At 46.8% G+C, this 26,318-nt stretch overlaps 1 non-coding gene across 1 annotated transcript; it reads left to right on the top strand.

The window, feature by feature from the left end:
• The first annotated feature begins 3,986 nt into the window (after nt 1-3,986).
• TRNAD-GUC (transfer RNA aspartic acid (anticodon GUC)) lies at nt 3,987-4,058 on the top strand. Its single transcript has one exon. It is a non-coding gene; the product is annotated as a tRNA-Asp (tRNA).
• Nucleotides 4,059-26,318: the final 22,260 nt, after the last annotated feature.

The following is a 26,318-nucleotide window of genomic DNA, read 5'->3' as shown; positions in this document are numbered from 1 at the left end:
CCCAGTGAGCCGCTCATGCCATTGGAGCCCTGGACTAAAGGCACAACCATGCTCGCCTAATTTTCTTCTTGAAAAATAAAGTTTCTTTTCTTCCTCCTTCCTTCACTATATTATCTAATTTTGCGTGGTGTCTCATTACAGCCCTTCTGCGCAGCTTTTTAATAATTGCTTCTGTAGCAAAAATTTCTGTAGGTGGTGGTTCCCACCGAGTCGTGGTGGCTCTGTGGCTGTGGTAATGTACTGCTTACATTTTATTTCCTTAGCTCTGTCATTACCTCTAGAAATGTGTTCATTTTTGGCACTTTTATGTTTTAACGTTTTGTTTGAAGACGCAGTAGTCTCATCGTATGCCGCAAAACATAAAATTATAGCCTGATCAATGGTGTTTTGAAGGGATATAAAGCAGCAATAATTTCTAAAATTCTTGACACTTCTTATGTGAAGCGTAAAAAAAAAACCACCTCGTGGAACACGAATTAAAGTAATAATTTGCTATTTCTAGTATAAATAGTGAGACCAAGAAAAATCTGAAATATACAAAATATGCAGCCGGCTCCTAGTTACCAACTTCTGTAAGTCAAATCATGCAAACAAATTATTATGAAGACTTGTTGGCATCGATAATATCCTTATTGATGCCAGTGTTATGCGAGAAAGCTGTAGTTTTGCAAATGTGAAAATGGGTAAGTTCCTAATTGTACAGGAAGCTTTTGTTTTTACTCATTGGACCAGGCACCTGGTTCATTTCTTGCTGCAACATTTAGGCTTGCGAAGCAATGGTTATCTCAGGGAGCATGCAGAAGCATCCTCACACTTAATTAATGTGTTCAGTCAGCTTTTCCTGTGCAATAAAGGTGGTCTAGTGTGTGTTCAACTAACACTGGAGCCTCCATGTGCTTTGTTCAGTTGCTATACTGTGATGCACAGTAATGTTGAGTGTTGCACAATATTTTACAGTAGGGAATGAAGGCACTTGTACAGGCAGTGCTCAGAATTTAAGAGATTAGACTGCTAGTCAAGCTTTGGTTGAAGGTTGGTGTGAAACTGACTGTGCCCTTGTGTGAGCGAAAACCCCACACGACAGGAAGGATTGCTCATGATAATTCGTGCATATACTGTCGAAGCACTCACGGGTAAAAGCAACGCACGGCATGAAAAATAAAGTTGCACTTGATTTTAGTTGCACGCAATTATCAAACTAACATGCACTCATGAGCATCTACCATGGTTTGAGACATCGTTAAAACAGCCTAGATATTGGATCTGACAATCGGACAACCTGAGAGAAGTTTCTGCGTTTTCACTGCTGCTGTCATTTAAAAGCAATGTTGCCAACTCGACCAAAGGGCAAATTTTGAATCGTTTTATTGAGGAAGAGCTAGGAGCACTGGAGGCTAGCTCTGACGATACCTCCAGGTGGAGCTTTATACTTCGAGACTCCCCAATCTGCAAAAAATGGTAAAACCTGACAAATAGTTGCAGCTCAGTCGTAATTTCGGACGGTGCATGACATTGCTAGTAGAAGAATTCCAAAGAAAATGTTTAAACAGCGCATAGAAAAACTTTTGATCGTGCTGATTGATAGATATAGCTAGGTGCGGTAACGAAAGAGCTAAAGGCCCCGTAGTAGGGGTATTACATAAGGGGTGGGTATACAACATATACAGACAAGTGTTACAACAGTTTCAAATCGTTAAAAAAGTTCTTACACCTTGAACAAACTGCGAGTGCTGAGCACGAAGTTGAGGGTTCCATTCCCAGCTGCCATGGCCACATTCCTATGGGAGTGGAATGCAAAAACACCCGTGTATCCATGCTTTGGGTGTGTGTTAGAGAAGCCAGATGGTTGAATTTAATCTAGAGCACTCTAATAAGGTTCCCTTGCTACCACTGTACAGTTTCAGGACATTAAACCACAATTTTTTTTTGTCAGCACATGACATCAACTGAATCTTGCCAATTACATCTTCAGCATCCGTTTGCACAATTAATTGACGATGGACATTATTTTGTTCGCTTGCCCTTGGTTGCCAATTGTCTAACACTTTATGGAACAAAACAAAATCTGCTTTTCTGATGCATTTCAGCTTGAACAAGATGCTCGCTTCTCGAACGTCGACCATGGTAATAAAAGCATGCCAACACTGCAGCTTTTGGGATTACTTCACATGGGTCATACATATTGCAGACAATCCAGATAACGGCGCACTGCTGACTGCGCAATTATAACTACTCACTTGCAGTACTTTGACAAAAGCTTTACAAAGTTAGAAAGTGCTTGGTAAAAGCCAGATGCCTGGTACATCGCTTCCTGATGCGTTTTACTCGATTTACTACATGAGCCTGCCAAGCCGTGACTGGCATGTTTCCTGTTTTCCAATTTATTATGGGTTTGTGTTGTGTGGTGGAGAAGTGGAACAACTTGGAAACCCCATTGAGAGTACACTGAGCCTGTTACATCATTCTTAGCAACTTGTGAGGGTTCCGTTTAATGGTATCGAGCAGTAATTCACTAGACCAGTGTGGCCCATCAGAAATTGTCAAATTTTCCCATTAGCGCAGCAACATCAAACCGGTCTTGCAGAGAAGCCGGTTATCTGCTTATATGATTCATCGTTTTTTTTTTTAAATTTAAAAACCAGATAACCGTAGTGATTGGTTATTTGGATGGTTATTCATTTGATAGTGTCCGGATATTCGGATTGCCGGATAATACGGCTGTCACACGGCGCACTTCTGATGGCAATCAAGCCCGATCCGGAATGAATTTCTCGGTCGCGATTGGTTCCTTTGTGCAAGCTCCACAAGGGAGCCAATCCCAGTCGAGAATTTCGATCCAGGTCACGCATGATCGCAATCGAATGTGGCCGTGTGAGACCGCTATAATTGTTCTTCTGTACTTGTGCCAAAATTACCTCTCTTTCTCTCTTGTATTCTTAAATTGGTAATATTTTGTAATACAGTTGTAATATATTTGTAATATTTATACATGCAATAAAACCGAAAATTTCACTAAGCTATTAGCGACACCAAAAATTCGTTTTAGAACATTCAAATATCCGGCTAACCGGTTATTTAAACCAGATATCCTGAACATCCGTGTCTTGAAGACAGGATAACCGAATAGCCGGTTTTTGAGACCGGATTCACTTCCCTTCGGTTTAACCGAATAGTCGGTTTGACGGATATTTGCAAGCAGTCGTTCCCACTAATGACAGGTTAGCGGCTACGGCCGCAACCTTCCACGCAGCACAGAGGCAATGTATCGCGTTGCCATATGCAAAGCCTGAGGTACGTCTTGGAGGTAAAAACAAAAACTCCAGAAAAAAAAAAGGAGACGACAAGTCATATAGTATGACATTTCTGAGGAGTACCTAAACTAAATTGATTCCACCGCAAGCTATCGCAGGTCGCCACTCGGTGGGCACTTCGAGACGTGCGGAGTCGCCACTTCCGTGACTTCGGAGCCACGTTACAGTGTCTATAAACAATGTTACAGTGTTTATAGGCACTGTAGCCACGTTGTCAGCGTCACATGTGGGGATCCAGCAAGTTCTGTGGTCGCATCTTCTGACCAATAAAGAATAGTGCAGGAATGTATGCGGTAAAGCAATCAATGGCATCTAACTGACCTGAACGGCAGAAAAGCTGGTTCTTTATTCTATGGGCAGAACATTTACACTGCTTAGGGCGTAAAGTTCTTAGAATGCTTTTCCGCCCTTGTGAGGTGATAGCTCAAAATCGCGCGTTCGTCGTGATCGGTTATATCACGTGGGTTATATTGTCACTATTGTCACCGTTCTGAAACTAAATCGATTACGGGCCATCTTACTTACGTGACGCGTTTTTAACATAAGCTGTACATAACGGCGTAAATCGTTACAAGAGAAATGAATGAAGTGAACAAAAACTAAATAACGGTAAAAACATTCTAGATGTGAATTATGCCAATGGTTATAAAGCGTTATTTCGCCGCGAAACACTCGTCCTCGTTAGTATAGTGGTCAGTATCCCCGCCTGTCACGCGGGAGACCGGGGTTCGATTCCCCGACGGGGAGAAACTTTTTTTTTTTGTACTTGCGTGTCTTTTCTTTTCCTTGCGAAAATAAATTTTTTTTTCTGTTTTTTATATAACTTAAAGTAAGAGGAGATAATTTACATCAAACATCGTAAAACCGGCATCGCACCGCCGTGCGAAACGGCCCAAGTGCTCTTTGTTTGCGGCGCTGAAAGGATGAACACCTGAACATTGCGAACTTCTCATGTGTCTTTGGCGGGGAAATTAAAGTGTGCTGTAACCACGCTTCTATAACACTTCTTTTAGTCTTTTAGACCGGGACAAAAAGCCACAGAAATACCACAGCATGAGGTATGAAATAAATCCCACGCGCACACTATGTATCGAAGCCGTGGCGTCGGACAGCTGTGCAGCCGCAGCAGCGTTCTCTTTTCTTCTTTTTTTTTTTTGCGCATGCATTTTGGCTTTCTTTTAGTGCGTTAGCGTTAGGAGTGTAAAAACGAAAAAAAAAAAAAGAAGTTACATGTTAGAAGCCGGTCACGTGGTAGAGTTAGAGAGGGGATGGAGAGCTTAGAAGAACGTTATGTACAGGGTCCTCAATATTTCGCTGCACGTGTTCGAAAAAGAGATTTTGCGCTTGGCGCTGCACTGTTCTTGCTGAAATTTTGCAGCATGGTCGCATTTTTGAGTCCACGTCGTTCAGTGTAACACCTGCCACAGTTAATTGCTTGGTTTTTAGAAAAAAAAAAGTGCAAGCTTGCCTTTTATGCGAATGCAAACTAGGTGCTGCCGCCACAGCGCAAGCATAAACTTATGTCGGCGCCACTTGTGTATACGCCCACGCGTAATAAATAAATAAAATAATATAAATAAATGACTGCCCTTGCGGTCAAGCGCCTTTATCGTGCTTGCGCGGATAAATTTTTTTCCACCCTTTCCCCAGTGCCAATTGGACAGTTATACCCTGGCTAAACTCTCCGACTTTCATCTATATTTTTTTTTCTGTATCAGAGATGCCATAAGATATCTCATGACCAGTACGATATTCTTACGGTGCCGTTGAGCAGAGAGAGAGAGAGGGGGGGAGAGAAGGCGAAACAGAATTATATATGATTCGCATGGAGCGAAAAATGCGGTGGGAACCACGCATACCATGGTCAATTTTCTGATGTGTAGCGAATGTGTGCTGCACAAGGTCGAACTTACGAAGCCGAAATGCGTGCCATGATGTTTTGGACGTTATCTAAAGGCGAAGAAAGGCGCGGAACTTTCACGTCCGGAAGATGACGTCAACCGGGACAACTGGATCGGAAGAATTTTCGTACCTGCATCGTGCACCACTCGAGCCTTCTCGAGTCAGATACTTCTGCCAGGTGAGCTTTTAACCTATGCGTGTTCGTCGCCACTTCAAAACTTGACCGTTTCTTGAAAAGCGTAACGGTGGCGAGAAGGGTGTATTTCCCGACAAGAACGGGTGCTGCCTTTCTGTAGTTTTTCCAAAGCCACTCAACCGCCATCTTTGAGACTTGACCGAGGTCGTAGGTTTTCCGCATCGCTCCAGTAGAATCGATCATGCAGACTGCGCATGAAGGCATTCTGCACACTGTGTTGCCGCATAACAGCGGCGACTGCAGACACTGTTCGAGCGGCGTCCGTGGTATAGTCGTACATGAATGCCGTGTGGCGGTGTTGCCAGTAAAAATACTAGAAATACTGTAGCCAGCTGTGTTTTGCAGAATGTCGGTGGGGTGCCTGTTAGTTTAGGTAAAGAATGTAGCCTCCATTTCATATCTCTCCCACTCTCTCTTTTCTACAGCGAAGCTGTTAGCTTTTAGTTGGTCGGGTTGTTTCGGGGTGCTTCCTCACGAAAAAAAATAATAAGAATCCTTCAGTGACTAAAGAAAGAAAAGAAAAAGCCTTCAGCGATTGAAGCAAAAAATGCATACATTCTTTGGTATCATACGTACAACACACGGCACAGCATTCGTTTCAATAAAGAACAAGCATCCCAAGCATATGGCAAGGCGCTGCTGATAACAATGCGAAGCACGTGGCGCTCCTCGCGCACGTTTCCCGGTAAAGATTACTGTTGCGCAAGCTGTCGCGGCGACGGCAGCTTGAGACGTGAGCAGTGACGTCACTAGCCTTTCGTATGTAGAAGGACCAGCCTAGCAACTTATTTCATTGTTGTCGCAGCACCGTTACGGGTAGGCAGCACATATACTTAGGACTCTCGAAGAACAGCGTGAATTCGAGGGGCGGCAACGGGAAAAAGAAACCGCAATACGACCAGCGGTGGCGTGCTGTCAAAATTACCATTACTACCATTACTCTAAGGCAATAAAGCATTGCATACCTTTCTCAGCAGTTGTAATGGTGGTTGTCAACAGCTTCGCTGGACATTTCCTTTCGCAGGGCCGGGATGGCGAGTCATTCTTTTTTTACTTCTGCCCGCCAGAATGACTCAGTGGCTGTGGTGTTTTACTGCTGAGCGTTAGGTCGCGGGCTCGACTCCCGACCGCGACGGCCGCACTGCGTGCCCGCTTGCTTAGATTTGGCTAGGGCACGTTGAGAACCCAGGTGGTCAAAATTAATCCGCAGTCCCTCATTATGCGGCGTGCCTAATGATCAAATCATGGTTTTGACAGGTAAAATCGTAGCATTTAATTCATTTTATTACTTTCAACTGATGGGACGCCAGTGATCTCGGGCTGCTACACACGAAGAATTCGCTTTTGTGCACAGTGACGTCAAAATAGCACGGTCATGAAACACCGAAAGCATCCGCAGGCCAGACGTTGGTACGGTGGCTAAAGCCGCCGAGCTAGCCGAGGAGTTTGTGACGCGTCGGGCTCGCGGAGCTAAGGACGGTCAAAAGGGTGAATTTGGCTCCAAGTTTGAGAGGCCGAAGTTCACACCCATGAGAACAAGGGGGGACACACGTAGTGCGGATGCGAGTGAAAGCAGTCCGACCGAACTTAAGGAGACGGCGGCAGCCGAAGCCGAACGCAGAAAACGGTTCGAGACCAGGCAAGCGCGCGTGTGTTAAACGTGCCAGAAGCCGGGTCACTTTTCGGCGCAGTGTCCAGAAACGAAAACAAAAGTCGTGTTTTTGTCATTATGCAGCACTGACGAGAACATAAAGCTTCTCGAGCCTTACATGCGAGACCTCCTCGTGAACGGGAAAGAGTGCCGAGTGCTTCGCGATTCTGCAGCTACAATGGATGTAGTTCACCCCTCTTAAGTAGAACCCGATATGTTCACGGGCGAGTGCGCATGGATCAAGCAAGCCTTGGAAGCTCAAAGCGTGTGTCTGCCCGTAGCAAAAGTGCTTATTGAAGGACCTTTCGGAGCGCTTGAGACGGAGGCCGCAGTGTCATCTATGCTGCCCCCCCCCCCCCCCCCCCCAGTACCCGTACCTATTTTCGAACAGGTTCGATCACCTCCTGCGCGAGAAGGGGCTTTTGTTTGGTGAGGCTAGCGTTCAGGCCTTAACCAGATCGAAAGTTCGGGAGCTCGCTGCAAAGGCGGTAGTTGCGGGGCCGACGTTGTCGAACAATGAGAAAGGTTCAGAGGCGCAGCAAGCTGACATTCAGAGCACGTCCGAACTGAATAAAATTGAGCCTGTAGCGTTTAAGGCACCAGATACTGGAGAGGAAATGCCCGACACGGGAAAGTTAGAAGAGCTATCTGCAGATTTGCTCATCGCGCCTACGTCAGACGGACTTAATAGGTTGCTAAAAGTCAGCCGGTCGGCTTTGATAGCCGAGCAAAAAAAGGATGGCAGCCTAGAAAACATGCGCTGCAATGTCAAGGAAGGTATCGCCAAGAAAAATGCTCGTTTTGTGGAAAGAAGTGGGGTCCTGTACCGGAAGTGTCTAGGCCGCAGGGGAGTGGAGTTCGATCAGCTGATCGTGCCTCAGTGCTACCGTCAGGATCTGTTGCGCTTGTCGCATGGAGGTTCGTGGTCCGGACACCTAGGAGTTAAGAAGACTAAGGACCGTCTCTTGCAAGAGTACTATTGGCCAGGGTGTTTTCGTGACGCAGAACACTTTGTGAGGACATGCGACACCTGTCAGCGGGTGGGCAAACCAGGGGACAAATCGAGGGCGCCGTTGAAGTTGGTACCTATGATTACGGAGCCTTTTAGACGGCTCGTTATTGATACAGTGGGACCTCTGCCGGTAACAGCCACGGGGTACAGACACATTTTGACTGTGATCTGCCCAGCGACAAAGTTCCCTGAAGCAGTGCCGCTTAAAGAACTCAGCTCAGTGGAGATAGTCAATGCACTACTGTCCATATTTGCGCGAGTTGGTTTTCCTGCGGAAATCCAGTCAGATCAGGGCACAGTGTTTACTAGCGCTTTGACGACAGCCTTTCTCGAAAGGTGTGGGGTAAAGCTGTTACACAGCTCAGTGTGCCACCCACAGTCGAATTCCGTTGAGAAGCTCCACTCCGTCATGAAGCGCGTGTTGAGAGCATTGTGGTTTGAACAACAAACTGACTGGGAGGTGTGTCTGCCGGGGGTGACGTTTGCATTAAGGACCGCGCCGCATGCGGCTACGGGGTTTTCGCCAGCTGAGCTGGTGTACGGTCGCTCGCTGCGGTCTCCGCTTCGCATGCTTCGAGAATCGTGGGAAGGCAGGGGCGACGACCCAGTCGTGGTGGAGTACGTGCTTAGGCTCCTCGAACGCTTAAGAAGGGCACAGGAGTTGTCAGGTGAAGCAATGGCAAAGGCCCAGCAGAGGGCCAAGGTTTATTATGATCGGACAGCCAGGGCCCGTCGTTTTGAGGTGGGCGATGAGGTAATGATATTGCGCACATCGCTAAAAAACAAACTCGACGTGCAGTGGGAGGGCCCAGCACGGGTTGTTCAAAAACTGTCGGACGTTAACTACGTGGTGAGTCTGCCAGGAAAGCGGAAAGCACAGCAAGTTTACAACTGTAATCTGCTCAAACCCTATAGACAACGGGAAGCAGTGGTGTGCATGATGGTAAACGTTCCCGAAGAGCTTCCGGTCGAGCTTCCGGGACTAGGCTCAGTGACGAACAGGGAAGACACCGATCAAGTCATTAGGGACTTAATCAGTAAAGCACCGCTGTCGCCTGAGCAGAAAACCGAACTACACCAGCTCTTACAAGAGTTTCAAGGTCAGTTCTCTGAGAGGCCTGGTAGGACTTCTGTCCTTACTCATGAAATAGAACTTACCTCCCCAGAGCCAGTACGATCGAAGGCGTACCGGGTGTCACCCCGCCAGCGCGATATTATGGAGGCTGAGGTAAAGAAAATGCTACAGCTCGGTGTTATTGAGGCGGGTGAGAGTGATTATACCTCCCCTTTGATTTTAGTTGAGGTACCGGGCAAAGAACCTCGTCCTTGCGTCGACTACCGCAGGCTTAATTCCATCACTAAGGATCAAATTTATCCGATCCCTAACATCGAGGAGCGCCTTGAGAAAGTTAGTAGCGCTCAGTTTATTTCCACCCTAGATCTTGTCAGGGGTTATTGGCAGGTTCCACTTACAGAAGAGGCTAGTAGGCATGCGGCGTTCATTTCACCAATGGGAACATTCCGTCCTAAAGTGTTGAGTTTTGGTTTGAAGAATGCGCCATACTGCTTTTTAAGCCTCATGGATAAAGTGTTGCGGGGACAGCAAGAATTCGCTTTACCGTATTTAGACGACGTAGCGATATTCTCCGCATCCTGGTCTGAGCATATGGCACACTTGCGGGCAGTGCTAACCCGCCTGCGCGAAGCGGGCTTGACAGTCAAGGCTCCCAAGTGCCAGTTAGCACAGACCGAGGTTGTCTACCTCGGTCACGTGATTGGTCGGGGTCGTCGCCGCCCCTCTGAAATAAAGGTGGCCGCTGTGCGAGACTTCCCGCAACCGCGCACGAAGACCGATATTCGGTCGTTCTTAGGTGTCGCCGGCTACTATCAGAGGTACATCCCCAGGTACTCTGATATCGCGGCTCCCCTGACGGATGCTCTAAGAAAAACAGAACCCCAAACAGTCGTCTGGGACGAGACAAAGGAAAGAGCTTTTAGTGCCCTAAAGAGCGCCCTAACAAGCCAGCCTGTGCTACGATCGCCAGACTACACAAAAGGGTTCGTTGTTCAGTGCGATGCCAGTGAGCGAGACATGGGCGTTGTACTGTGCCAACGGGAAAATGGAGAAGTGGAACACCCCGTCCTGTATGCTTGTCGTAAGCTGACCAGTCGTGAGCAGGCGTACAGCGCCACCGAGAAAGAGTGTGCGTGTCTCGTATGGGCCGTTCAGAAATTGTCATGCTACCTAGCCGGCTCGAGGTTTATCATTGAGACGGATCACTGCCCTCTCCAATGGCTGCAGACCATCTCTTCCAAAAATGGCCGCCTCCTGCGCTGGAGCCTCGCTTTGCAACAATATTCCCTTGAGGTGCGTTACAAAAAGGGGAGTCTCAACGGTAACGCCGATGGCTTAAGTCGAGTCCCCTAACGTAGGAATCAGCCTCAAAGTTATTTGTTACTGATGTTTTTCTTCCTGAGGCAGGATTTTTAACATATTGCTTTTGTTTAGTGTTTCAAAGTGATGACGTGCTTTCTAGTGCAATTTTCCAATTTGTGGACGCGTTCTGAGTGCTGCTAGACTACTGTAAGGAACTAGGCAGTAGTATAAAAAGGGAAAGAGCCTGGCATGGCTTAGTGAGGGCTGTGTCGTGCTTGCTGACTGAGCGGTTGAGTTTCGGCGTAGTTCTAACGCTTGCTGGGAACGAGAACAAAAATGGCAACTCTCCCGAAGTCACTTTGCAGTGTCCTGTGTGAACCTGAACGTGAGAACGAGGCCTTCTCTGTGCGCTGCGCTCAAGAAACGCCGAGGGACGACCGACTTCGGTTACGAGCATCATCGAGCGACATCCCTCCGGACAGCGGATGGAGTCCCCTGACCATCGGGATCTCCTTCTCCCGGCGGGGCGGTCTGTTACGTTTCGCCTACGACGCGCGGTATAGCCGGCGCGGATGCAACGGCCGCCGGGGCTTCGTTCAAAGCGGCGGACATTTTGGCCCGTTCAGCGCTGCCGCAACGCCTCCTGCCATGCGCGTCCAGGCATGTTTCAATGCCACGTGTCTTCGTGTGTGCGTGTGTGTGTGTGTGCATGTTGGTGTCCACGCTTGTCAAAGCGCGGCAGCCGGGGAGAGGAGCTCCCCAACTGTGAAGCGAGGAGGTCTGACCGGCGCCCGCCCGGCGGATGCGTCACCTTCTAGTCTCAACGTGTCCGCGCGGCGCCGTCACGTGCGCCTCATCCCGAGCCGTTCCTACTTGCCCTCGACTCTGAGAGTATAAAAGCAGCAGCCCACGGACGCCGAGGGAGGCTCCGATTTCTTCCGTCGAGTAACGTGGTCTCCCGTCTCTCCACTTCGGTCGACCTGACCGGCCGCTCTTTTGCGATGCTAAAATAAACAAGTTGTTCTGTTAGCAGTCGACTCATCCTTTGCCAGGACCTTCGGATGCTTCCAGCTGTGCCCCAGGCCGCCAGGCCAACGCTATCCTTGGGGCTTGCGACCCATTTGCAACACGGCCTAGGGGATTCAATTGTGTACAAAATGTCTTCTTTTGAGTACAATATAGCGTCTTCGCGGTCCGGCCATCTCCAATTTTTTGGTCCTCTCCATAGTGCTGACGATGTAACCGTCAGGTTTGGCTTCCGTCACTCTTCCCGGGAAAAGTTGTCCTTCAAAGTTTACTACGACAGTCATCCCCCTTGAAGGTGCTTTCTCCGGAACCCGTACCGCGGACGCTCGGGACGTTGCTAGTATTTGGAATCACGGAAGTGGTAGGAGTGTCCGTTTCCGATAGGTTGTCAAGACTTCCGGAGAGTACCTCGGAATCACTTGTATCTCCTTCCGACCACCTTTTGTTGTCGCTGTGCTGACCATCTGAAGACGTTTCGCTGTCACTGCTTTCTTCTGCGCTGTCGTCCTCAAGAGAAGACCTCTTCCTGAGTCGTCTAGCTCTGATACCGGAGGAAGAGCTGCCCTTCTTTCCGGTTGCCGGTTTTCCCGTCCTGCTGGCTTCTTCTACTTCGGCAACCGATATGCTTTTCCCCGCTGGGACGTTGAACATCTTCCTCCTCTTGGTGGCCCGCTTTCCAGTCACCTCTTTTCTTTTTTTATTTAATTCCTCCAAGAAGACATGCCCTACGACGTCTGTCATGGATTTCAAGCTTTCCTCGAGGACTGATTTAGGAAGCCGTTGGAGAACTTCGGTCTTGTCCATGGGGAAAATCCCGGTCTTCCAAAATCCTGACTTGAGGTTTGTTTTAATACTTTCGTCCAATTTGATCGTCATTTTTTTTAGTAGACCGGGCAATTCGTCCTTTGGCACGCATGTTCAGTGGCTTCCAGAGGTTGACTCTTTCCATTCCGCCAAAAGTGAACGCCAAATTATTTTCAGGCTACGAAAAACGGCGACATCGAGAGGCTGCAGTAGATAAGTTGCATTCGGTGGGAGCGCGATGAACTTTACATTATTTTCTTCGCACAGACGAAGCACTTCGAGGCTAATGTGGGGAACTCAAATTGTCGCCGATGAGAGCTTTTGGACCATCTTGCTTTTTCAATATGGGGAGCATAAGTGACATGAACCAGTCTTCGAAAACTTGGTGATCGAACCAACCAGATTTCGTTCGATTATACCAAGCCCCCTCTGGTCCATTTTCGGTCCATGTCGACCAAAGCTTTTCTGCTTTGTAATTGACGTAAAGCGGAGCCAACTCTCCCGCAGCACTTCCACAAACCATAATCGAAGTACAGGCTTTTGATGCGTTTTGATTTTTTTCTGGATACTTAGCTCCTCTTCTAGTTATCACTTTTTGGCTCCCTGGATCATCCTGCACATTTGTTTCGTCGTAGTTCCAAATGTTTTCGCCCGGGATACCATGTAGCTCTTTCTCCAGATGGCCAAAAAAACGTGTCAATAACTTCTGCATCCGTTGAGACCCTTGCATATGTGATGTTTTTTGACACGCGTTCAGAGAGGATATCTTTGTGACGTTTCATGAAAGAGTTTGCCCACTCCTTACCTGAAAAGTTACCACCTGTGAAAGCAACACTTTTCTTCCCATTCGGTCGAGATACGCCTTCACCACACAACGCAAGTCAAACTTTGTCATTGGGAAGCCAAATGAAGACATTGCGATTGCATGAGCAATCAACCTCTACTCCTCCTCTTCCGTAGAAACAAGTTGACGGCCTACTTTTTGAGCCGGTCGATCGACTAAACCCCGAGCCTGTTTGGTCTTCAACCACCTAAGAGGAAAAACAAACAACACATAAGATATAGGTAATGGTAATGCGTAGGTAAGGACCTAAAAACAAGAAAAAGAAATATGTTTTAATAGTACTCACGAACCTTTCTGGTGCTGCCCTCAATGCCAATTTCTTTGAAAGGACGAACTGAACGGCATTATTCAACGTTTCTTGGGTATAATTTTGGTACGGCCGTGCACCAAGCTTCCTTTTATAATTCCTCATCTTTCTGAAACGCTGCAAAATCAACAAAACAACATATAATTTAAATTAAAAAGAGTAGGGTAACTTTATGACAGTTGGCGTGTCACAAGTCACCCCGCGAAGTATCAATATTTCAGTTTCCTTTCTATAACCTTAAACAAACATGACTTGATTAAATTTATATTACAGTTTATTTTAGCCTACATATTAATAACAATCAGAAGTACATACCTGTTTTCGCGGTTTTTGTCGTGCGGACGGGTCGAGCATACAAAGTTTACGGTGCTTCAACAATGCGCGCTAAAACACCATTCAACCTGTCGGCGTCTAGAGTGGCTCCGGAGCGCGGGAACTCCGGCCAGCTGCCGCTAGGTGGCACGGCATATCAGGCGAGCTTAGGGTGCCTCGATGCCAGCGCCGCCGTTCAGGGTGGTGCCATCCTTTGACCACCCTCACGCCGCCTCTTTCTCGCTGCGACGCCATTTTGAATCACGGCGGGCGATCAGAGTGGTAACAGTTGATCGGTGCTAACAGCTGAGCTTGCGTTGTTCAAGGCACTCGCTGGTGGCTCAACTTGTTTGACAGTGTTCGACTGCATGACTGACAAGCTTGTCAAGTCCACTGAGCCATCATGACGGGCTGTTGTGTGCCAATGTGCTCCGGGTCAACACGTAAAGGCCTGCGTTGTTTTCGCTTCCCCCGGGACTCGGAGAGAAGAAAGAAATGGGAAGCTCAAGTAAAGCGGGATCAGTGGAACGCAACTGACAGCTCATATATCTGCGAGGTGAGTTGCAAAACAGTTAAGTCTTATCGATCCGTATTTTGCAATTAAAGCAAACTCGTGTACGCCGCTGCTGCATAGGCAGCGTAAAGGTACGCGCATGCGTACGGGCGCGAGCGGGTTTTTCGTTTTGAACTTAGCTTTTCTACGCGAGTAGTGCCCTGATTATAGAGTCGGACGAGGGTGTTTTTTATTCGCGGAATATTTAACACTAACGTCGCACATCTGTTTTATATTTTCACAGGAAGCACTGGCGTCTCTTTTGCAAAGTTCGCGTCGCTGTTGTTTAGACAGCAGAGTTACTTTTATGTTGAGCGAAAATAGACGAACCAAAAGTTAAGTGCTCGTTATTTGCTACCGAAGGCACACACTACTTCGTCTGGAGAGTGCGGCTGTTGTGCTTGTGCCACTCGAAGCCCTGCGGTTTTCTTTGAGAATCTCAGTAGATAATTGCGGCTCTCATGTCAAACTGCATAGATGATTTTTTTTATTGGTATACAATTGCATCGTGCTATTCGAAAGCGACGTAGCCGATGTTATGATCGCGGGCATATTTGCACTACGCTGTTCGTAAGCAGACCTTATCGCTGCATGTTCATTCACGATCGTGGTTACTATTCTGTGACGGAGCTAAATACCTAAGCAGGATGTACTCATGTAAACGTGCAGCTAACGCACATTATGGGTCAAATTTTTCCTGAGCTTTCTGGCTCGGCGTCCGTCGTAGCCTACGCGTTGTTTGGAAACGTGCGAGGTTCGGTAATACAGCAACATTTTTTATGAACGCGACATCGTTTGTATGTACCAGCGCCAGCCTGTAAACAGATGTAATTGCACCCCTGTGGGCAATAAACAGGCGAGGAACTCGCAGTTACACTTCGAAGGATTAAAAAGCAGACAGGTTGTCTTTGCGAGCAAAACAAACGGAAGCAGCTCGCGTGACAGAAGCGAAACCAACCGCCGCGCGCGAGCGGCTGATGACGCGCGGCTGTTATCAAAGCGCAGGAATTGAGAAACCAAAAACCACGTCGAAAAAGAAAAAAACATTTTCTTCCACTCGCACGGAGCGGTAGCACCTGCTGGGCAATGGATCTTTAAAATGATAGCCTGTTTAATATGATAGCCAACTGACGGCACACTAATTGTTCAACCTCGACCACTCGGGACCCTAAAATTAATTCGTACAATTACGTCTTCGACCCTCGAATGTTAAAATGGCTATTATGAGTAAAAAGATGCGCAGTGCAATATTGATAAAAACATTGTTCAAATCAAAGCACTCGAAGCGCGCCGAGAGCATGAACGGCGCCGTTACGAACGCTAGCACAGCCGATCCCGTGTGCTTCAATATGGCGGCGCCGTTGAGGTTGTCTCCACCCTGAACGGCGGCGCTGGCATCGAGGCATCCTAGGCGAGCTTGTAGTGGAGATACAGGGCCAGGAAACACCTCGTGTAACAGAATATAAATACCTTGGTATATGGAAACACAGGAAAAAACAATAACAGTGAAGGGGAAGAGAAATGCAGCCATAATGAAGCACAGAGCGCTATGGGGATATAATAGGTATGAGATCCTCCGAGGTATGTGGAAAGGTGTAATCCAGGACTTACTTTTGGAAATGCGGTTGTTTTCTTTAAATCAGGGGTACAACCGTACTCGATGGGAACCAAAGGTCAGTGGGTCGCCTCGCATTGGGCGCTCACGGGAAGACTACAAATGAAGCTGTGCAGGGTGATATGGGCTGGACTAGTTTTGAAGTGAGGGAAGCTCGCAGTAAAATTGAGTATGAAGAACGCCTGAGGAATATGGAAGAAAGTAAATGGGCTGGGAGAGTGTTCAGGTATCTGTACAGGAAAAACATTGATTCACAGTGGAGGAAAATAACTAGGAAGCTTACCAGCAAGTATGTGGCCTGTAGCGTGGGCAGCACAGCAACAAAAACGGTCAAGCGGAAAGTCAGAGAGGCTGAAATAATCTCATGGGTGGCGGCAATGGAAAGGAAACCTGCCATGAGTAACTACTTAAGAGCAAAAAACGAAATCAGGAAAGAAACAATTTATGATCAGTCAAAGGGAAGCTCATTACTTTTCGAAGCGAGATCGGGATGCCTTAGAACACGCACCTATAAAGCGAGATATAAGAAGGAACAAGAAGCATGTGCTTGCTGCGGTAAAGCTAGGGAAACTATGGAACATGTTTTATTAGAATGTGAAGACGTCTACCCAGCGGGCGATTTAGGCATCACTGGCCTCCTTGAAGCCCTTGGGTTCAGCGGGAGCAGTGGAAAAGTAAACATGTCCTCAATAGGCATTAGTAAGAGGCGATTGGAGGATTGGCGGACGAAAAGTAGGGGAACGACAAAAAACGGAGACGTACAAAAGCACAGTTAGCAATAGGGGATCAGAAAATTTGGGCGTGGGAGTTCATATTGTTTATTTTTTAATTTTTTATTGTTTAACTTAGGTAGGACAATAGGCAGTATAATAGCAAGAACTTGGTGGTGCAACTCACCGCCCCGTTCCAAAGGGGACGCTCATAACATCCATCCATCCATCCTTGTTGAGTGGCTCGTAGCTCTTCGGCGGCGCCTGGTCGTGGCGCGAGATTTAAAATACAGAAAACCGAGCGCGTGTGACAAAGTAACCCCTGCAGTCACACAGTAACTTCATTTTACGGTATGAAAAACGCAAGCACCGTCAAATCGACTGCCTACTCCTGACTCGACCTGCCTGGACGTATTCACGTAAAAGAAGCTATTGCGCCGACATAATTCTACGCTGTCGCGCTCAACATGACTTGCGACGCGGGGACGGTGATCACCAAGGGGCCAAGGGGCTCTCGAGATTGCCCGGCGGCGCTGACGTACGAAAAAAAGAAAAGAAATAATAATAATGCCAAACTAAATTCCAGTTCCATCACTAGTTTTCAGTTAACCAATTTTTCGTTAGTCAGCGGCACCGTGCAATCTCGACGCCTTTGGGGCCACGAGCTCTCGTTTTGCAAGTCAAACAGATGGTTTGCATTGACAGACATCGGCGAGGACTACAAGAAGAAAGGAAAGATGCTTGTCACTGGAGTAACCTTATCCCATAAATTTGCAGGGTTATCGAGTCTAACGCGTTTCTTCAAATTATTATTATTCACGCAGTTATAATAATTTAAGCAATTCCTAAGTAGGCTTGCATGCGCGCGTGCGTGCGTGTTGTGTGTGCGGGCGAGACTGCAAGTTCTGCCCGCCGGACACGCCCAACACCTTGCGCCATATGGTGGGGGATGTGTACCATCCCCAACCATATGGGGATGTGTACCATCCCCCACCATATGGGGATGTGTGGGATCCCCATACACCGTATGGGGATGCATATGGATGTGCACCATAAGGGGGATGTGTACGTCATGTGTCCGTCTATAATGCATCGACACTTGGGCTTTCGTCTTTAGTCGTCTTCGGGATAACATAAGAGACCATTTGAATTTTATTTTTACAAAATGTGTTATTCCTAAATTTGATAGCCAGAAGTTTGATTGCCACAATTTCTTGTTTGTTGCTGCAGGACGTCGAAATATATATATAATAATAAGCTTTCGGATTTAAGGAAGATCTCACCAGTATGAAAAAGGCCATTTGAAGCGCGAACTAAACTTAGCCATTATTGTACACTCAGCTAATGTACCAAACTGTTTTCACCATGGTGCCGTGCTATCCAGTTGCAGGAGTTTGCCGAATCGCTCTGCATCACGCGCCTACCACCACTGTGTAAGCTTTTCCATACTCGAGACTCAGTGGGTTTAGCTTGCCGGTAGTTACAAATGCATTGTCTATGTTAAAGTAATCCCTCCAACAAACAAGTGTCGACGACAACTGTCTGACTGCTGGAGTTGTCCTTTGCAATTGTTCGAAATGATCGAATGATTATCCCCCCAAGCCATGGTAGTTTTCCGTAACTTAGTTTCTTGTCAATACTCTGAACGTTTCTAATTCCGGAACTCTTCTCGAACACAATGGAAGAGCTGTGTAATCGTTACAGGTGCGCGCGTCATCGAGGAAGCCGACCCGCTTTACGCCGGAGCAGACAGCAATTATCCGAGCCGAGTGCTTTTTTTTTTTTTTTCCTGCGTTCAGGACATTACGGGGCAAAGATAACGAGTTCGCTATTTTCAGAACGACTGGTCGTGGTTTTAGTCGGGACGTATGTGAAAGCGGAGAACGTTTAGAATTGTGAAGTGGACAGCAATTATCGAATTCGTAGGCCGTTCACCACGCCACGGGCGCGTCTGGCAGACGATGTCGCTTCAGCCTGTACTGTGTTGTAGGAAGCCTTCATTACACACAAAGGCCCAAGCGCTAAGCCTAATAGGCGCGCGTATGAAAGCTCCTTACTGTATAAGCGTTGAAGCCACATCGGTAATGTTTCGGTGCACCTGAACAGGCTGACTGCGTTTCCAAAGACGAGCAGTGCAGCGCATTCATGTAACTAGCGCTTTAGTATTAATTATAATATACTACGTCCCGAATACTACGCGGGCAGTATGCGGTGGCGCTGCAGTTGACAGTATACCGATGGCCGATGGCGGTTGTCGGCTTTTTCGCCCAGACCACAGGAATATATACAGAGAAGAGGAGGAACACACTTTATTGAATGACTAGAGTTTTTCTCTCCTTAACCCTATGATAACCTTACACGGTAACCATTAATTGGACTACATGGAACCAGTTAAGCTTCTAATTTAATTTCTCATGACGCGGATCAGTTATGAAGTGTTACTTTTGTGAGAAAGTTTCTCGTTAATCTTAGAAGCGCTCGAAAAACAAAGCATCAGCCATTTTAAAACAAGTTTACAATCGCAGGCCACAAGCATTTCAGGCGCTTCCTTTGCTTTAGCAATGACCAAAACCGCAGCCATTTTTGTTGAAAGATGCCCCAGCGCACGTCGCAACACCTTTTGCAATGTGTCAACCTTAATGCAGCTGGTTCGGCAACATAGGCAGCAGCACAAAAATGGTAACGACGCGCTGGGAGCAATGGGTCGCAGCATGCAACATATAGCGTCGCATTGTTCGATAAAACACGAACATACGTTTCACATTTGTAGTCGCGTGCCTCAGGATCATGCATTGTGGTATTGGCACGTGAAACTCCACAATTTGAATTTTTAAATTAATATTTGGGGTATGTTATTATTCACAAGGCAAGGAACTACACGCAGACTGGGCGCGTCATGAAATGTTTTATTTAATCTCGTTTGTCAAAGCTGCATGCCATTGAAACAGATGTGCGGCTTATACTTTGCCGAGATATATATATATATATATATATAAGCTTGTGTGTGTGGTTGAGGTTGAACGCTATACGCAAATCCACCTTGAGGCCCTGACGTAGTAAGTAAATGCTATACTCAAGCCATTGCAGTGGAAACGTTGGCTAAGTCATATTGAGACAATCTAGAAAATGGAATTGACTACTCGTCGGGCACGCGGTACTCACCAATGAGAAATGGCAAAATCGTAGGAGCAGCGAATACGTAGCCACGAGCACGTTCAATTCGTGCACGCTGGTGCACTCATTCCATTCGAGGAACAACAAAAGTGAATGCAGACACGCACACGCTTATGTAGACGAACGCTTGTAGATGTGCCGTGTAACCACTGGACTGAGTGATTGGCCTAAAATTGGCTGGTTTACTCCAAGTGATCATTGGAAAGAAGCATTCAGTTCTGATTAAGAGTAAATGATATGGAAAGGCAGATTTGTATGTTAGAATGAGAACAGCAGCAGTAACAATAAGTGACCAATATTTGAAGAGAGAGAGAGAGAGACGATATGCAAATTTAGCAGGGCAATCAGCTGGGCTCTAAGGACTTCCTGGACTGCGGAGTAAACACAACTGTGGCTGAATTCCGATGTCGAGTCCCCGAACAAAACAACAATAGCATCGGTTAAGTAGAGGCTAAGCCTTCGAAAGCGAAGTTCCTGGATTATTTCCCAGGATTCCAATATTATTTGCTTTTAGATTTCGCTGTCCTTCTCTGAAGTGTTGTATTTATTCCTTATAATCTTGCTTCGTTCTCTTCAAATAATCGAGGCTATTCCTAATGCTATATAACTTGCGATCAATACAAATTACTCTCTCTTAAATTAAACACGTTTATATTCTCCACAATCCTCATGCTGGTAATTAACATGATGCGTCGTTCATTTCAAGCTTCCTCGTTTGGACTTCTTTCTTTGTGCACTTCCAGTAAACGTATGTACGGTGAGAGTACGTTGCCTGCAAGCTATTTTTTCAGCAAATTTTAATATACGTTGCCCCTGATACACATGATCAAAATTTTTACACGTTTCCCTACCTGCTCTTCGTCACTTTCGCGTTGAACACGCCCGTCACTTTGGTGTGCTGAGTTTTGTTTCTTCTCATTGGTAGTTTAACATTGCCGCAAAGTCCTCCTACTTCTTTTTCGTCATGACTGGACGTTGGCACACAAACATGGGCATCATTTAGTTTGTAATTCCTGTTACGCTTCAATGCATTTCGTTGATGTTTACTATGCCAATAGTTCCCCGGTATTTCGTTATAAATACATAGTAATTTTATTTCGTTACGCTTTTTTGCGGGGAAGGCCTCTTAACCAGATGTATTCATTACTCAGGACTGTAAGCGTCTCAACAGTCCTCCTAATTTCGTCAAGGCCTACTACATCCAAGTTCTTTTTTGAACTCGAACGTTTCCCCAGAAGCCTAACTCGTATTCCACAGTATATTAGTTGCAACACGGCATATAAGGTAATGTAAAACTATCGGTCATTGACTACCGATAGCGTCGACAGCTTTTTTTAAACTATCGATAGTGTAAAAAAGATTTAATAATGCACCATAATCAACAGCACTACGACTAGTATTACAATATTTCGTTAGCAAACTCGATAGCGTAAAAGAATTATTAAAGGTACTATTAATATTACTATCTATAGTACGCTCGACAGTACTATCGATATTAAGAGCGCGCTATCGATGACGCTATTGATAGTTCGATAATGACTCCGCTATCGGTAGTTTTGCATCACTGAGGCACTTGTCACTTTTCTTTCACTAAAAAATGGCAGTAGTGCACTTGCCATTCGTCGTTTAAACAGGTGTGCTGCCAATAATTGGAATGGTGTAAAATTTACCAATACTTTGTATGTCGACGCCGGCGTGCAGTCTCGGGACCTTTCCGACCAGGGGCTTCTGTGTTGCAACTCATATTGAGCGCGAATGTACATATATTGTACAACGTCACGTTGTAGTGACGGTGAAGAGCCAGTCAGTGCCATTTCTAGAATGTACATCAGCATTAATGTCACGCATTTAATCTGATTAGATAAATAATTTCCGGTGCCGAATCTGCAACAACATTCAATAATTTTCGGGCACATTAGGCGCGTCTTGCACTCAGCGACGAATCGATATCAGCGACCGTCTTGCGAAAAAAAAAATATGGCAGAACTCATATCTCGATGACTGTCGATGGTAATGCGATTAGTATTAGAGCAAGGTAGCGACACACCGTATTTCTGAAATTACGTTTATTAACATGTGTAGTAGGTCATTCTGAGATTTCCATTGCTTCGGCTTTATGCGACGTATACTCCTGTATCGTCCTACTTTGCTGTTACTTGCCAAATTCGCCCATGATTATGCATGGCGGCCTCACGACGACTGTATGACACCGGCGCAATGACAACAATGTGACAGTGAATAAGTAATGAAGTCGATGAAGCGACAAAGGTGGTAATGACGACGAATCCATGACGATAGTGAGATTTCGATTTTTAAAGGGCCCGTCACCAGGTCTGGCCATTTTGAGCTGACAAGCGCAGAGCATAGAATGCGCGTTAAAGATCGTGTTTGCAAACTATTGCATCGCTACGCGCCGCGGAAAGGTCTGAAATTTCAATCCAAACGCCGTTTTCCCGCGCTCCAAGCCGGACGGTGACGTACTCGTGTCCCTGTGCCTACGTACTCGTGTCCGCAACGTGATGTCAATCATCGAGACACGTGACTTCGAGAATTATTCAAGGCAACACCCGTTATTTTTGTGACCTGTTGCTTGAACGGACGAATTGAAGTTTAGAGAAATAATAAAACACACAAACCGAATGTATGCGAGTTTTTTGTTTTACTTCGCACCGAAGCCAGAGAGATGTACTTCCGCTTCGTCTGCTTGTTCCCACAGTCACGTGCGCAGGTACCGAAACTATGGCATTTTCTACCGTGCTCCAGTGCGTGATGATGCTCTGCAATCCGCTTGTGTCTGCCTCACTAGTCATGTAGCACTGAATCATACCGCTAGTCATGTGTACTTATGCACAGCGCTCAAAATCATCGCGCGCGATGCCGTCAGCGGAAGTGCGCAGCGCCGAAAAAAAACGAGGAGAAAAAAAAAATGAAGGCCCGTGACGTATGCGTCACGTGATTATCGAGGTCCGGTGTGGGAGAACAGAGCTGGGGAAGGAATTTCGCGTGCGGATGCTACACGGGGCGAATGGAGTGAGCATCTATGTTTGCGGTGAAGCTCGCCTTCTAAAATCATGGGTTCGTGACAGTGAAATATTTCTATCTCTGCTATAGTGAGCCGATTTGAAAAAAATTTCCGTCAGAACGCTCCCTAGAGAACACGTAACAACTTCCAGCATATAACAAAGGTTTGACATGGGGCCTGGTGAGGGGCCGTTTAAGCGGTGACAATGGTATAACGAGGACAGCGTGACGATGATATGAGAATGATGAGATGACGACGAGTGTATGATGACGATGGCACGAATACGACGGCATGACGACGACGGTGTGACAACAGATGCATGACAGCGACGGTTTGACGACGACGCAATGACGAAAGTGACATCACAAATGGCGGCGTAGTCACGATTAAATGGCGACAACATGATTACGATAGAATGAGGAAGAAGGAATGATGATCGTGCATCGACGAATGTAGTATGGCGACGCGGTATGATGACAATGTGATGACGTTACTGTAGTGATGACGATGGTAAAGCGACAATGATACGACGACGACTGTGTGACGACGTCAGCATAACGGGAGTCGGATGTCGAAGTTAAAGTGACGACGCTGGAATGGCCGCGTCGACATCACGACGACGGTATGACAATGAATGCATGGCGAAGATGAAGTGACGCTGGTGGCATGACAACGGTGTAATGACGATGGGATGGCGACGAGTGTATGATAGCAACGCGTGACGGCGACTGTATCACCATGCCTGCATGACGAAGATGGCATGGCGAAGCTGGAGTGACGACAATTGCATGACCACGACGGCATGACAATGACGGCACGACGATGGATGCATGATAGCTACTGTCTGACGACGACGCGATGACGACGGCGGCATAATTACAATTAAATGACGACAGCGTAATACGACAGAAAAGTGAAGAACTGACATCGCTGTAATGACGAAGGCGGTATCGCGATGACGGCATGACTACGACGACATGAGGACAATGACATGACATTAGTGAAGGGATGACGATGGTAAAAGGGCAGCGTGACGACGAAGGCAGGATGAAAATGGTATGACAAGGATGGCGTGATGATAACGGCATGACGAGGGGCAGCTGACGAAGTTAGAATGGCGACGACGGAACGACCGTGATGGCGTCACGACGACGGGGTGACAACGAATGCGTGATGACGCAATGACGGCGATGGCAGGACAACGTCATGAGGACAACAGCGTGACGACGATGGCGGGACGGCAATGGCATGACGAGAATCCGACGACAAAGCTGGAATGATGGTGATGCAACGACTGCGATGGCATCACGACCACCAGAACATACTTTGCGGTCCAAGCTATTAGACAACTTGGGTCGCTGAGCCGGCGTTGAAGGCGTGATGACAACGACATGAAGATTAAGATCACAAAGCTGAAATGACGGTGGAATGGCCTCGACGGCACCATGACCACGAACACATACCTAGTGACCCAAGGTGGTGGACAAATTTTGACGCAGAAATTATTGACTACGAACTCAGCTCAGCGGCCCGACCAGCGTTTTGTGCTGCACAGCAGCTGGCGATTGAGGCAAGGCGCAAAAGACAAGGACTGAAGAAGGACACAAACGACAGGACCGGCGTTTGTGTCCTTCTTCAGTCCTTGTCTTTTGCGCCTTGCCTTTACTCATTCAAGCATGGACCAACTAGCCAAAGCAAGAGGTTTACATGGGTGATCGAGGGCCAGGAGTTAACAGTTAGCACACGGAGCACGTTTAGGTGCTGGTTATTGAACGCTTGTGGCGTGGTGACGAAATAAACATAACATAAATACAATTCGCACAAGTAATATACTAGGCGTAGGTCATGCTGTGGTTCAATCTTTTGCAGCGTAAGCTGTTATGGGCTCATTCCAGTGGCCGTTTCGGTTGCATGTCGCAGCTCAGCTAGCGCTAGAATTCATGACAATACGCTAAAAATCGTCAATCAAAAGCCGCCAACGAGATCAGTCATGATCATCTGGGCGCCAGCTCATCGCAGCATTTCTCGAAACGAGGTCACCAGCCACGTGGCTCGAGATTTGACCCGTCAAGCCGGTGCTGAGGAATCCGAACCCGAGCGCATGCACCCTCTAGTCTCGTACCAAGACATCAAACAATGTTACAATCTAACCCGCTAATAGAATCACTAATAGAACAGAAGCGATTCCTCCGAGCTCTACAAGTTAATACATTCCTCTACCCAACCGGAAACCATCTCATGGCCCCTACACAATTCCCTCCGCAATGCCGCTTCTGCGCAGAACCTGGGTCGCTCAGGCACATAGTAGGAGGTTGCAGACAGGCACCATTACATCCTCCAAACCTTTATCAAACCAACAAGCTTTGGGAGAGAGCCTTGGTCAGCTCAGACCTCGAAGATCAGCAACGGCTGATTGCGAGGGCCCAGGACGCGGCCCGAGCTCAAGGCATTCTGGAATGAGGAAGCCTCACCAAAGCTTCATTTATGTAATAAACATGTTTATTCTCTGTCTGTTGGCGATGTTGTCTGTCGCCGCCGCTGCCGCCGGTGTGCGTCGCAGTTATCGCTAAGAATGAGAAAAAAAATGCACAGTTCCTGTCTGGAAACGAACGTGGGCTGTCTGCGTAAGAGTCACCTACTCTACCACTGCACCACGGCAGTTTTTTTTTCCTTCGCTGCATGAACTTATGAGTAGTTTTACGGAAAAATTAGTTACAGTACATTTAGAGCCACATGAAAGGCAAATGTATACACGCGACGCAGTCCAGTGAAAGTTCAAAAGTCGGGCAAACAAACACAAGCGCCCAGAAGCGAAATCCACTCAGCTCGGGAACGGAATCAAAGGTTTCAACCACACTACGCACTTGAGCAGCCTCTTCTCGAAAGACAGATCTTGTCGAGCGAGGTGGTTCGGCATGTCTGCCGATCATGCGATTTCTCCATAATGAATAATTTCCTAATTACATAAACAACTCATACAGTGAATTACCGATTGTCCTTTTCAACGGAAGGAACTGGATACCGTATGATGTGAGAGGAAGTTCATTTTTGATCATTCTTTGTGAAATGCCCCAAAAATCAAATGCGACACGACAAATAATAAAGAAATGTTCTATTGTCTCGGGTTGGTTGATAAGCGTACATTTTGCATTCCAAGGTGCATATAATCCTTTTTCATGAAGCCATGTTTTAACTGGCAAGGTCGAAGTGTGCAGCTTAAAAAATATATATTTTCGCTGACGTTATACACATTCTACGGACACGGCAAAGAACTTGACGAAATAGAGACAGATACGGCTTTCAATACATAGGTTCAGGGAAAAGGTTATGTACAAGTGCTATATTCAACGACGTTCGATCAACGATAGACATATATTGTAGAGTGAATATGGCTTTAAACAATGAAATAGTGTCAACAAGTTCTTTTAGGAAGCCCCATAACGGCAATTTTTGATCAAGTTTTGCGGTGACAAAAAGAAAAGGGAGGTGTGAAGCAAAACGT

This window comes from Dermacentor andersoni, chromosome 5, assembly GCF_023375885.2.
Source record: "Dermacentor andersoni chromosome 5, qqDerAnde1_hic_scaffold, whole genome shotgun sequence".
Taxonomy (NCBI): domain Eukaryota; kingdom Metazoa; phylum Arthropoda; class Arachnida; order Ixodida; family Ixodidae; genus Dermacentor; species Dermacentor andersoni.
Note: the sequence above shows the minus strand (reverse complement) of the source record. Positions and strands in the feature narration are given on the sequence as shown.